This window comes from Mauremys mutica, chromosome 9 (genome assembly GCF_020497125.1).
Source record: "Mauremys mutica isolate MM-2020 ecotype Southern chromosome 9, ASM2049712v1, whole genome shotgun sequence".
In the NCBI taxonomy this organism is placed as follows: domain Eukaryota; kingdom Metazoa; phylum Chordata; order Testudines; family Geoemydidae; genus Mauremys; species Mauremys mutica.
In genome coordinates this window covers 99,702,365-99,716,462 of record NC_059080.1, presented here as the reverse complement: position 1 = coordinate 99,716,462, position 14,098 = coordinate 99,702,365, and the positions used below count along the sequence as shown (strand labels likewise).

Sequence of the window (14,098 nt, the reverse complement as noted above, 5' to 3'; positions counted from 1 at the left end):
TAAAGCTATCAGAAATTATGGAAAATAACACTGGCTTATACCTCAGAAATGGATCCTTATGTTATTGGCAAGAAAATATTCAGATTTTTATTTTTGTAAATAGTTTGCTTTTCATTTAGTATGGTGGTTGTACCCGATCATGATGTCATGGCATCTCGTATATTATCTTGTGGCTGTATAGTCTGATCTGTAAGGAGCAAGGTCATGAACAGACGTCACACAGGAATGTGTGGGCTTCCCTTGAAGACTCTGAATGATGCTTAGCCTTTTTTCAATCAGTTTTTTGCATCAGTCTTTCTCAAATTGCCTACAGCCTTTATTGATAGTTGCTCTTCATTCAGATCCGTTCTTGGCTGTGTCTTCAAAGTTATCAGTATTTGTGAGGAACAAGTTGAAAGTCTGCTTATTGCTGTATTTAAAGCATTTACGTTGACTACCCTTTGTGCACTTTCCGAGTTTCAGTTCACCATAGAGGATATATTTCAGGAGCCTGTCATCACCTGTTCTGATAACATGACCTGTCCATCTAAACTGAGCTTTGATAACCATTGCCTCAGTGCTGTGTGTGTTACTCTTTCAAATTCTCAACAGTCAACATATTAAAAGGTGAAACAAATTGCATGATTATAAAGGAATTTGGTAGATTTTTTTTTTAAAGCCAGGTAATTAATTTTTGCGTGGTGATGGGACAAGTGGAAACTTAACCCTGCTTAATCTGTTGTTATTATTTACCAGCACTATTGAATTTTTTCTAGTCGAGTCTTAGGTCTTTATATTTAGACTGCCAATTCAAGTAATGTGTGAGTAACTGAGCACAATAATTTAAGGACCAGTTAGTTGCTTTCTATTGTAATTGTTGCAAGCTCAGCTATGGGATAAATATTTCTGCAGATGAAAGGCCCAAAACTGAATGTGTTGATCTGCCACACAATATCTGCTTCTTCCTTTTACTCTTCTGGCTATCCAAAGGGCAGGTGAACTTGTGCTGAGCATAGTGAAAAATTTATTCTGGATCCCATCTATGCTAAACAAGTGGGCTGGCAGATTGAGACATTTATATGTTGGACATTATCCAAGTATAATATATTGTAGGGCTCTGTTCTGGTGTACATATCTTGTTCCATTTTTCAGTGACACTTGTGTATGAGAGAATCATTATGATTAAAAATGGTGTGGGAAGAAGGAAGGTTTAGACTACCTTAATTATCTTACACTGATGCTTAAATTTGCTGCTTCAATGAGAGTGGGAAAAATCTTTCACTGTAGAATGAACAATTTATGCTTACCATGTTAATCTTGGTTTTCCTTAATATCATTACTAATTATAAAACCAATTGTGCTGCAGGGGTTTGCTGCCTTAGAGTTTATTGCCTCCTGTTTGATTTTTCACTGACGTCCTAATCCTGAGTAAGATATCAGTTATTTCCCTAATGGCAAACTGATGTTATGAGCACAGGATTATTCACTAAACAACCGAGGAGAAAGCAAGCAGGGCTGGGAAATACAAAGATGATGATATAACAATAGAGAGCACAGAAATACTTATTCAATACATTTTTAATGAACATTTATTGCCAGTAAACGGTGTGAAACATCTGTACCCTCCAGCCCCTGCACGCACACAAAATGGTGCATATGGGTCTGCCTTCTGAAGTTTCTGTTCTCCTGGAGGATACTGTTTTTGATTAAACATGAGTTTGCTGAGCTCCATTTTCAGTAAAAGGTGCCGTCATGTCATTTATCATAGGACTGCATTAAACTACAAGCTTCATAGAATGATTAAAACCACATATGTTTTACATCTGGTTTTGGTATGTTTTTGCAATTGTTGTGAAACATTTTTCCAAAGATTTTTCTGTTGAAGGTAATCTCTCAATTTTTTTTAACCCCATTCATACAGTATTATCAAACTACATCTGTACATGGTACAAAAATGATTTGAATGAGATGCAGAGAATTTTGGTTACACTTTGTCAATGTTTGAATAAGTAATTCTGTTTGAGTCCTTGTTGAAAATGTTAGGATCTTTCTATTCTCTCTTTTTAGTTCAGGGTTAAATAACACAATTCTGGTTAGGAATATCAGATTCTTGAATCTGTATTTTCATACAGACTTTCAAATCTGTAGAATTAGAGATGAATTAGATAGACCATTGATTTGATTCAATATGGCAGTTGCTCTGTTTCTATAAAGTCAAAAGGCTTTTTCCTCTTTAATAGCTTCCTGTTTATATAATCTATCACATTTGCTTTGATAACTAATGTGTAATACTCAAAGATATGATTTTGAGAGTCACATGGCATACAAAGAGTAGCCCCAAGAATTTTATATTTGTATTGGGTTTGGCTTGTTTTATTTGACAGAATTAAAAGTATAGCACTGGGGAAAAGTTAGTAGCAGAGGCCCAAAGTATAATAGATTATTGAAGCACATCTGCATTTCAGTTGTTTTGAGAACTCTATGGCTGATTGTGATATGGTATAATATAGTTTTTTTAATGTACTTGCCCTATGCCTTTTTCATATTTTTTAAAATCTGGTTTACTCCATCTTGTTATAATTCTATTTTCATATGCATTGCAAGTTGAAGCATGTATATGGTGACCATAATGAATGAAAAGTCTGTTATTCTGTAATCTAGTTTTATCCTGGATTTCATCATGTAGGTTCATTTCAGGGTATAATTTTGTGGCCACAAACGCCTCCACACAATGTGTTTTGTAAAAACTCAGTATTTCAGAAATTGAAAATAGTGTTGGATGTAGTACATTGTAGGTATTCCTGCTTTAATGCTCTTCTCACTCTGTTCACATTTAGTGTTGTCTTTACTTGATGTGAGGTCATCTGCCAGTTCGTTGATTTCATATAGGCCCAAGTGCAATAACAGTAACTGTTCTTGCCAAAAGCTTTATTCCCTGTGAGGTTAAACGCTTTGTATGGTTTTTTACAGTTTAAATTGCCTTTCTGCATTTTATACAGGGTGCTTTTAGAGGAAAGGAAAGAATTGTGTTTAGGGCTATTAATTAGTTAATATTTGTACAGGACTTTGAAGTTGTAAAGTGCAGTATAAGTGCTAAATTGTTTCGAATACCTTCTAGTGCAGGATTTGGGTAGGAATGAAGTACTGTGGCTATGCACTAGTATGTAACTTTTAAAACATGTTATCTTTTCTTTTACAACTATAATTTAAAATGGTGCTCGTTTGTTTACCTGTTAAATTTTAGCTAATACAATATAATTTATATGCATTTGCTCTGAAGTGCTACCCTAGAAAAGTGGATTAGCTACCATTTAAAAAAAATCAATAGAATATTTCTGCTAATATGACACACAACTTCCAGTTAGTTTAAAAAAAGATAGTTTCATGTACTATAACTGCCTTGAATCTTGATGCCAAATTTTGTAGTTTTTCCAGTTGTATTTTCCTGTTTTTTAAACATGTTTCTTCTCTTTTGTTAATGTGTAAAACAAGAATGGAAATTGCAAATTGACTAACTTAATCTATACAAGGAAAATAGGGAAATTGACCAAACACAAAATTCTGTCAGGTGCACAAAGTTAAATGGAAAAGATTCTTATTTCAGTTTTAATAAGCTAGATAGATTTTCAGACTGAAGTGTGATTTTTAAGTTGACTAAAACAACGAGGAGTCCAGTGGCACCTTAAAGACGAAGGGTACGTCTATACTACCTGCCAGATCGGCAGGTAGTGTTCGATGTATCGAGGATTGATTTATCATGTCTCATCTAGACGCAATAAATTGATCCCCGAATCTACACCTGTAATCCACCTCGGCAGGAGAAGTAAGCAGAGTTGATGGGGGAGCCGCGGCGGTTGACTCGCCGCCGTGAGGACGGCCAGGTAAGTCGAACTAAGATACTTCGACTTCAGCTACGTTGTATCTTAGTTCAAACCCCCCGCTAGTGTAGCCCAGGCCTAACAGATTTATTTGGGCATAAGCTTTCATGGGTAAAAAACCCACTTCTTCAGATGCATGAAGTGAAAATTTGAATTGACCATGTCCCTTCAATGTACAAGTACTTTGTTTAAGCCCTGAATATATTGAACGCTTAGTAACTGGAGGTGTATATTTTCCAGTGATAGTTATGAAATTTGTGAAAGTGCACCAGTTTAGGTCCAGGGACAGTGCCCTGTTTAAAGGACCAATCTCCCAGCCCTGTTAGCTCTTGGGAATGGGTAAGGTGATGGGATTTTCACCAGGGTGTTTGGATGCTCCATCTTTCATATTATCCTCTGGCTAGTGGTCTGGGTGTGTGATTCAATTTAGGCTGAAAGTTAAAAGCTTGGCCTGCTCTAGCTGCTAGAAAGGAGACTTGTCTTCTCTCCTTTCCCTCATTTTGCATTCTACTTCCTGGAATGGAAGGGATGGAGGTAGGATCTCAATTCTACTCCGGTACCTCTACTCCATAAAATTACTCTGTTTGGTTCTCCCCACATGAATAACTTCAGTGCTTGCTTCTGCAGAGCTTTCCCAAACAGCAGCAGGATGATATTAATGGGGTTCTTGACAGTTTTCATTGCTGCCTGCAAGGATCTGAATTGCAGCCTGGAAACTGACAAGAGTCATATTAATCTCACTGTGTGTTCTTGCTTGGTAAAAGAAGAGGCACTGAGCTACCTGTCTGCCAATTGAGGAAGTCAGCATTGCATCCTTTTAAAAGCAGTTAATATGTGAACTGTTGTCTTCAACAATAAGAATTAGTAACATTGCCCTCACCCCTTTTTTTAAAGGTTCAGTTCTTCAGAAACTAATAGCTTAAGGCGTCCCCTCTCACTAATCTGAGTACATTGTCAAGCTCTGAATATGTCAGTGCACTGGAAATCTTGCGTCTTTCTATTTTTTGTGTCACATCAAGAAAGAAAAACAGAGGTTCATATTCAATATCCTTATAGTCAAAACAAACTGAAATTTCTGAATTTCATCTGTTCTCTCTCCCCATCGATTTTTTTTTCTGGCTACATAAAGAAATCTTTTACCATTGTATTTCCTGTTTCTGCATATCTTCTTCCTTCTCCTCATTTGACTGGCACATCCTGCTTCCTGGCTGCTAATGCTGAGGTGATCTGTGGTCGTGTTTGATAGGTTCAGAGAGGAAGGTGTCTGCCTCAAAAGCCAAACAATGATCATACAAAGACATCTAATTACAGGCTTGTATTCTCTAGTTTTGAGCCTTATCAGGAAAAATGAATAAATCACAGGTCATTTTCCTTCTTTTAAGTGTGAAATTTTTAAATTTTGTAGTACAGAAATTAATTTTGCTACTACTGGCAGTACTAGTTTGTTCGAACATTTCGGACACTTTTATGTTTGCTGCTTCACACAAAACAACAGTTTGAAGCAACACCACACATGATGTCATTTCATACAGTTTTACAGTGTAAACAGGGTCAGGGCTGATCGACACCTGTATGGGACATTTCTAAGAGCTGTCCACGGATTGCAGGGATTGGCTTTTGTGGCTAAAGAGGTGGCACTTTTTGTTTGAACCAGTGCCTCCATATGGCGTTGTAGCACAAAGATGCTGGCGGTGTCCTTTCCGGTGTGAGCGAAAACAACCTGCACACAACAGAGCCTTTCATCTAAGTGTCTCAAAGTGGTTGACAAAGGTGGCAGTTTTAGAGCTGGGGAGATTGAGGCACAGGTTTCTTAATGAGATGTCCAAGATTGTGCAGCGAGTCAGTAACAGAACTGGGAATGGTACATGGGTCTCCAGACTCCCAGTCCTATGCTATAGTCTCTGGGAGGCTTAAAGATGTACTGGGTATCTTCTAGCCCCACGAACAAATATAAAGGTTGGGGCCCACCTCCCAGGGTCTAGGGACAGTGTGTTGGTGAGAAGCTCAATTTGTTTCCTTCGTACCACACAAACATATTAAATTGTAACCAGGTATTGGGTTCTTCTAGCTAGAGCAGGGGGTCGGCAAACTACAGCCACTGGTTACATCTGGCCCTCCGGCCGGTTTAATCCGGCCCTCGAGCTGCTGCTGGGGAGCGGGGTCTAGGGCTTGCCCTGCTGCTGCGCTCCAGCCGGGGAACAGGGTTGGAGGCCACCCTGCGTGCACGTGCCGAGGCTCTGGGAAGCAGCAGCATGTCCCCCCTCTGGCTCCTATGTTTAGGGTCAGCCGGGGGCTCTGCGTGCTGCCTCCACCCCAAGTGCCACCCCCGTAGCTCCCATTGGCTGGGACTTGCGGCGATTGGGAGCTGCAGAGGCAGTGCCTGCAGATGGGGCAGCATGCAGAGCCTCCTGGCCGCACCTCTGCATAGGAGCCAGAGGGTGGCATGCCGCTACTTCCAGGAGCTGCTTGAGCCTGCACCCCGACCCCCTCCCGTGCCCTAACCCCCTGCCCCAGTCCGGAGCCTCCTCCCTCACCCTGAACTCCTCATTTCTGGCCCCACCCCAGCGCCAGCATCCCCAGGCATAGACCTCCCTCCCCATGCCGCAACCCCTTACCGCAGCCCTGATCCCCCTCCCATCCTCTGAACCCCTTGGTCCCAGCCTAGAGCACCCTCCTACACCCCAAATCCCTCATTCCCAGCCCCATCCCAGAGCCAGCACCTCCAGCCAGAGCCCTTCCCCCCCCCCCCAGCCTGGAGCCCCCTCCTGCACCCAAACCCCAATTTCATGAGCATTCATGGCCCACCATACAATTTCCATACTCAGATGTGGCTCTTGGGCCAAAAAGTTTGCCCACCCCTGAGCTAGAGGGTGTTTTCTGTTCTTTGCTAGGGTACCAAAGTGAAATTTTCACTTGAGCAGCAAGAGTGAAACAGTTGCCTGGAGTTTTGCTCACCATAACAGCTTTTCCACTTTGTCCTGGTCAATGAGAGAGAAAAGTTTATTCTGTCAATGTTTTTGTAAAGCTGACATCTTGACCACTGTTCACAAAGATGTTAAACCCTGATGTTTTGACCCAATTTAATTCAAGTAATTGCATTCAGCCTACTGAGCACTACCATCCCCGGAGTAAATGGAATACAGGGTTCTTCACTTTCTGTACTAAAAGTTTTCTACAGTGTTTCTATTCACTGTTAAAACAGCTGTTTCCGCCCTGAATGCAGTTTCAGTTTAGTGGAGATGAAGGGATACTTGTTTATAGTTTTGGAATTTATCAGGTGAAATGCACTGTATAAATATTAACCTGTTGTGTTTCTGTTCTTGCTTTAAATTACATTTTCTGGTGACTCCTTTACAAGTCTTCTATATTTGCTTTATAATTTAAGGCTTGTTTGATACCTCAGTTGGTAGTCAGATATTATTTTAATAGAAATAGTTTTGTGCTTTTAGTGAGCTTATGTTAGATGTCTTTGAATTGATCTAATCCTTTACTTGTGGTAACAAAAGTTCAGTCATATTTCAAGTATAAGTTAAGAATGTCACTCCTCATTTCATAAGTACATTGTTTATGAACAGCTTTGCTCATAAAACATCTAGTTAAATCTCCTGATTGGCTTAACTTTCCTTACCCTTAAAAAATAAACATAAAAAGATAGTCGCCACAATGGTTTTACATCACTCCAACTTGTACCAGGAAGGAATCTCTTCTTGCTACTTCCAGTACTGTTCTTTTCACTGCTGCATTTCAAATGCAAAAAACAAGTAAATACTTGTTGCTTCCCATTCAGATTTACTCAGGTTCCCAGAGGTAACTTTGGTTTGCCATCTTTCATAAGCTTTTCTTCATGCTCATAATCATCAAGTTTCCTTACCCTTACCTGCTTTCTCAGTGTCAGATCAAGTACTTCCACATTTATATTTAAATTTTGATAACCTTAATCTCTTAAAACGTTATGCCTGCATATGTTTACAAATATTATCTTCTAAACTCTTGTGTAGTGGTGCAAATTATCTTGGGCTTGTTTCCCTTATGCTGCATATGGTTCACTGGCATTTTCTTTACTTCTCAGTACAATTAAACGTTTTGGAGTTGGTTTAAAACGTGAAATGACCTGGACCATCACTAACTCAAAGATTACCTCGCTTTCCATGAAGAATTCTGAAAGCTGAGATCAGCAGAGACATTCCTGTTAAATCTACTAATGTAAATTCTGGGATAGTTGTTGTAGGGTTTTTGTTGGTTTTTTTTTTTTGGTAGTGTTTTTGGTGCTAGAACTCACTCCCTTCTTGGTCCACCAGAGCTTGAGATTGTTGGCTATCTGTTTATACAGGTGTATGTCTGCATGAGGTTTTGGATGGGACTTGAATTATTTGAGTTGATACTGAATCTAGGATTTTTCTGTTTACTTTGTGATAAGTTTTTGGTATTAACTCTCAATTTTTAAAGTTGTGTATGGGTTTAGAGGCTTGTACAATGAGCAGGTGTTCGATAAATGCCAATATAGCTGTCCTTTCCTACTGTACGTTTTCACATCTGTCATGTGACATTTAGTTAAACCAAGTAAATTTAATAAGTTTTGAATAATTTCTACTTCGAAATGACAAGTAAAAAACAAAAATTCATATGGTCTAAATGTAAGTTGCTGTGATTGAAGTGATAAGTCTTGTTTAACCTAAAGTAACTTCTTTGTTGGTGGGGGGGAAATGTTGAGTTCATTTACTGAACACTTCCTCTCACTTCTAGCTTAATTCCATAGCTCACTTGTAAATTGAAACCCTGCTTTGTTTCAGCACCGTCTAGTATTTCTCTAGCAGTGGACCTGCAATGGGGTATCAAGTTGCTGAGGATCATTAGTATGTTTTTCTAGAGTCATTATACTGATGTCATATTTTGGAATGCATGAACTAATTCCCCTTCAATTTTGTATTTCAATAGTGTTACTCTGGGCTTTTGTTTTAAAAAAAATATTTGAAGAATTGTATTTTATTTTACTTCTAATTTGCTTTTATAATATTAAACTAGAATAGTAGTGAAAACGGTACTTATGAAAGGTGCCTGATTGACAGCTATGGAAACCGAAGTCGTTTATCTACAGAGCAAGCAGAGCATGGACATAGCCCATGTGTCTTTCCTCTCATCACTCCAAGTGTGTCATAACCTTGACTTCAAGGGAGCATCTTTAGCAAGGAGACTAGAGTTCTCATTTTCCTTATTCTTCTATTCTATTCTTCTATTCCTGCTGAACCAGTTGTTCTAATTGCAGTCATGTTTTTTGTGGCATGGAATCCTGCCCTCTAGGACCTGAAGTGACACCATCAACTCATTTCACATGAGAAATCAAACAGCTCCCATAGTAACAATTCTGTTCTGAGCTTCATTTCCCCTAGAGGTGAAATCAGGCCTTGAATCATCTGTTCTCCTAAACAAGGATTTTTTTTAAAGCCCACCATCAGTAATGTTTTAAAAAGGAGACTGTCACTGTTTGTGATATATGCTGCTAAAGGTTCATTTTAATGTTGGATGTTTATGAAAGGATACGGTGGTTCTCAACCTATTTATCATTGTGGGCCACATAAGCAACTCTCTGTGTCTTAAGTGGGCCTCATCCACCCAATATATATACTACAGTTGAACCCATTTATCTCGACCTCGGTTAACTTGCCAATCGTATTAAGTCGACGTTTTAGAAGTGGAACCGCCAAATTCTCTCTTTGTCTTAGCATTTTCTCATCGGTTATGTCGGTTCTTTTATGTCGTCGTACCCTAATATCTCGAGCACAAAAGAGGCCAAATTTGCCACTTAACGTCCGTTATCTCGATCCCCATGACCAATCGTGCGTCTTATATATTAGTATATAAATAAAAATGATCGTACTTGGTTCACTGCGCATGTGCTGAGTTCACGTAGCACGTGATCATGGTCCGTATGGTCGTTCACTCCCATGCCAGTTCACTCACTCTTGTTGATCTTGTCTGAAGGATAACATGCTGTAGCTATTCTGTTTATTTTTTCCCTTCTAAAAATGTCTGGAGGTGTTAAGAGAAAACTGGACAATCAGTCAATAGAGAAAAAGTATGAAATCATACTGCAGCTAGAAAAAGGAACAAAACCGGCAGACCTTAGTCGTCAGCATGGCATTCCAGCAAACACCATTTCAGGATGGAAAAAGAAGGCCGACGTGATAAAGCAAATGTACGAGAAGTCTGTCTTTGATCCAGCAAGAAAAAAACTTAGAGTGGCTGAGCACAAAGATGTCAACGATGCACTGTTTCAATGGTTCACAAATACGCGAGCAACAAACCTTCCCGTCAATGGTCCCTTGCTGATGGAGAAGGCGGACATCCTTGCTGCAAAGCTAGGACACCCTGACTTTAAAGCAAGTCAGGGGTGGCTGGATCGTTTCAAAAAGAGGCACAACATTGTCTTCAAAGCAATTTGTGGAGAGAGCGCTGCGGTTCAACAGGAACAAGTGGATTCATGGCTGAAGACTCAAATGCGCACAATTTTGGATACCTATGAGACTCGAAACATTTTTAATGCTGATGAAACTGGGGTGTTTTGGAAATGCCTTCCAGACAAGACTATGGCGTTTTGTGGGGAGGCTTGTCACGGTGGAAAAAAGTCGAAGGACCGACTTACAGTGCTAGTTGCTGCTAACATGGATGGAAGCCAAAAACTCCCGCTCTACGTTATAGGAAAGTCCAAGAATCCCAGATGCTTTAAGCAGACCAAAGTTCTCCAATGTGATTACGATGGCCAGCCAAGCGCCTGGATCACAGGAGATCTATTCAGTGCATGGGTGAAAAAGTGGGACAGGAAGTTCCAAGCAGAGAAAAGGAAGGTGGCACTGATCGTGGACAACTGTAGAGCTCATCCGGATGTTCCTGGTCTCAAGGCCATTAAGATCTTTTACCTCCCACCTAACACAACGAGTAAGCTCCAACCAATGGACCAGGGGATAATCCAAGTGCTTAAGGTGTACTACAGGAAAATGTTGATGCGCCAATACCTGCTCCATGATGAAAAGAAGGCACAGTACACCCCTTCCCTTCTAGATGCAATGAACTTCCTGAGATCAGCCTGGAATGATGTGAAGAAGGAAACAATCTCAAACTGCTGGATGCACTGCGTCATTCAGGATATTTCTGATGATGAGTTTCAGGCACAGTGCCGTGCAGCCGCAGAAGAACTCGCGGAAGTGGCGGGAAAATCAAGCCTTACAGATGCTATCTTGGAAGAGGAGGCACAGGAGTTAGCCATCACTGTCCAGGAATTCCGAGATTACATAGAAATCGACAAAGACGTCGTTACTGATGGCGTGATCACCGATGAAGACATTGTATCAAGTGTGCAGTCAGCACAGGCAAGCACATCTGCATGCGGCAATGACAAAGAAGATGAAGTCACTTGCATCCGAAGAAGTGGGTATTCACCCACGAAAGCTCATGCTGCAAAAACATCTGTTAGTCTATAAGGTGCCACAGGATTCTTTGCTGCTTTTTCAGAGCTGTGTCAGAGTGAAATGACTCGCGAATTTAATTTTGACACTGGTTAGCTTTTTGTAAAAACAAACTACACCCCGCACGTTTTTTGTGAGCGATCTTTGTGTTTGCAATGTTGGAGAATATAATAAAGGTTTGTATCGAGAATCGACGGTGGTTTGTATTGTATACTGGTAAATCTCTGCTGTTAGTTGGTGCACATATGCCTTTTGTTGTTAGCAAACATGTATGTACATTTTTATAGCATGCCGATCGCTTCATCTCATTTATTAACACACATCATGTACATAAAGAAATTTCAAGCACATGTTAATATATTGCTGCCATATTGGTTTTCGTTTATCTCGATCATCGGTTATCTCGACGCTTTTTGGCAAACCCCTAGGCTGGCAACATAACCAGGTTCAACTGTACTTGTATGGCCCTGAGGATGTCACATGGGCCACACGTGTGTGCTGATTGGGCTGCAGGTTGAGAACCATTAGGATAGGTGTAAGTCTATTCAGTGTATTATTGAGAATGTAGCAATTATTTTGATAATAACATTTAAAAAACAAATTTAGCTTTAAAATATTCTGTATGAGGACATGGTACTAAACTTTGGCAGCTGACCCCATAGTCTGTTAATTGTTACATAAATCTGTCCTTTTGTGTTCTTTAGAACGAAGGGGACCCTTATTGCTTCCAGAGTCTACATTTATTTGATATGCTTTGGCAATTGCCTTAGTTTATCGTCTCTGTTTGACATAGGATATTCTTCATACATATCCTATATTGTTAATTTATGTCTCATCGTTGAAGTGGCTTGTATTATACAGATGACTTGGCATACTTTCAGCTTTCTCTAGCATTCTGGCAATAATTGTCCTATTAGAAATGGCAGCACTGTGTATGTAAAGCATAATAGGCTCTATTTATTTAGAATGATGTCAGCATGTGGGATGGCCTCAAGAAGTCCATTAAAGAACATAAATAAGCCTTTTGACTGCTATTTTTTCCCCTCAGTAAAATACCATATTGTTGAAGACATCTGCTAGTGTCTGCAATGGAATGAGACAGATCTGGTGACCTACTTATGCAGTCTGATAAGCAGTATCCTGTAGTGTCATAATTATGGAGACACCCGGGTAGCAGCCACATAGAGTTGCATTCTAAAACTGAGCGTTAATTCCTTTTTTTTCTTGATAAATACATGGTCCTTTCATGTAAAATGTCACACTTAGTTTTTAGGACCTTTGCATTTTCTGTGCAGTTCTGGTTGGTTTCTTTTTCATAATTTTTAATAGAAAGACTTTAGAATTTGGTTGTATCTGAAACTTTTCCTCGGCAATCTGACTATCCATTGTCGGTTTTAACATCTCCTCAAAAAAATATGTATTTAGACAAAATGTGCATGTGAAAAGAGCCTGACTTTTGAGCAAATATAGAACTTTAACCAGTTTGGTAGAGGTGGAGTGGAGTGAATTCAGCCTTAAAACACTGATCTCCTTGTATTAGTGAAATTGAATCTTATATCCTCTGAGAACTGAAATATGTGGAAATGAGTTTTTTAAAACGCACATCATCTCAGTCATAAGCATATCTGTAGTGATTATGGAGTGACTGCCAAGCCCACCCTGCCCTCATATCATCTTGCGGTCTGGTGCAGAGTCATGGGGGCAGCAGGTCTCTTGAAGTGGGTCTGGGGAAGAGAGGAGCTGTCGGAACACACAGAAAACGATAATGTGGTTCGGGAGATGGGGGGTGGTCTGGATGATGTGAGGGGGATGCTTGGGATAGAGGGGCCAAGGGAGGAGCAGACATTTAGGAGCAGCCCAGGCCCACCGAAGGAGAAGTCAGGAGGAGAGCACTGTGTGTCACATGAGACTGGGAGTGCATCTGCTTATTAGTGTTCATTCTAGAGTACCTTAATTATGCAATGGCACTGCACATATGAATTGGAGAAATAGATCCCTGTTCTGAGGACTTTGTATCCTAAATAGGATAGGAAGGGAAAACACATGCGGGAGCGATGAGGTGGAAAGTATTTGAAGGACAAGGGTTACATTTTAAATATAGAATTTCATGTTATGCATTCTAGAATTGAGGTGTTCAAATCTATTTTAGAAAACCTGATATAGTTTTTATGATTCTAAACTAATGCTATTGCAGAAAAACTCTTACCAACCAAGATTATTTTAATCTTCTTAAAGTTTTTGATGTGATGGTAATAATCAAAATAATATATGGAGTTATGCCTATCTCATAGAATTGGAAGGGATCCTGAAAGGTCATTGAGTCCAGCCCCCTGCCTTCACTAGCAGGACTAAGTACTAATTTTGCCCCTGATCCCTAAGTGGCCCCCTCAAGGATTGAACTCACAACCCTGGGTTTAGCAGGCCAATGCTCAAACCACTGAGCAATCCCTCCCCCCTTAGTTTAAGGCTAAAAGAACATTTAATTTTGTCCAGTATTTATTTCCAAATAATTTACTCCTTGAAATTCTTGCAAAAATGACATTATTAAAATAATTTCCCTCCCCGCCACCTGAGAAAGGGGCTAATCACTTGTCGGCATGCAGAGTTGCCCCAGTTTATCTTAAGGTGTAATTTTAAATCAGTTTCACTAAATGGATCCAAAAAGCTATGGACATACCTCTCATTTTGGCTTAAACTAGGTTTATTTCAATATATCTTAAACAGATTAAGAATAGATTTAAGATAAATCAAAATAAGCCACTTTTAAACCAAAATAAGAGG

General features: G+C 39.8%; 1 protein-coding gene across 3 annotated transcripts in view; it reads left to right on the top strand.

Annotated features, from left to right (window-relative positions):
• Positions 1–14,098, top strand: part of LRCH3 (leucine rich repeats and calponin homology domain containing 3) — a 103,071-nt gene that overhangs the window by 11,777 nt on the left and 77,196 nt on the right. The window lies entirely within an intron of this gene.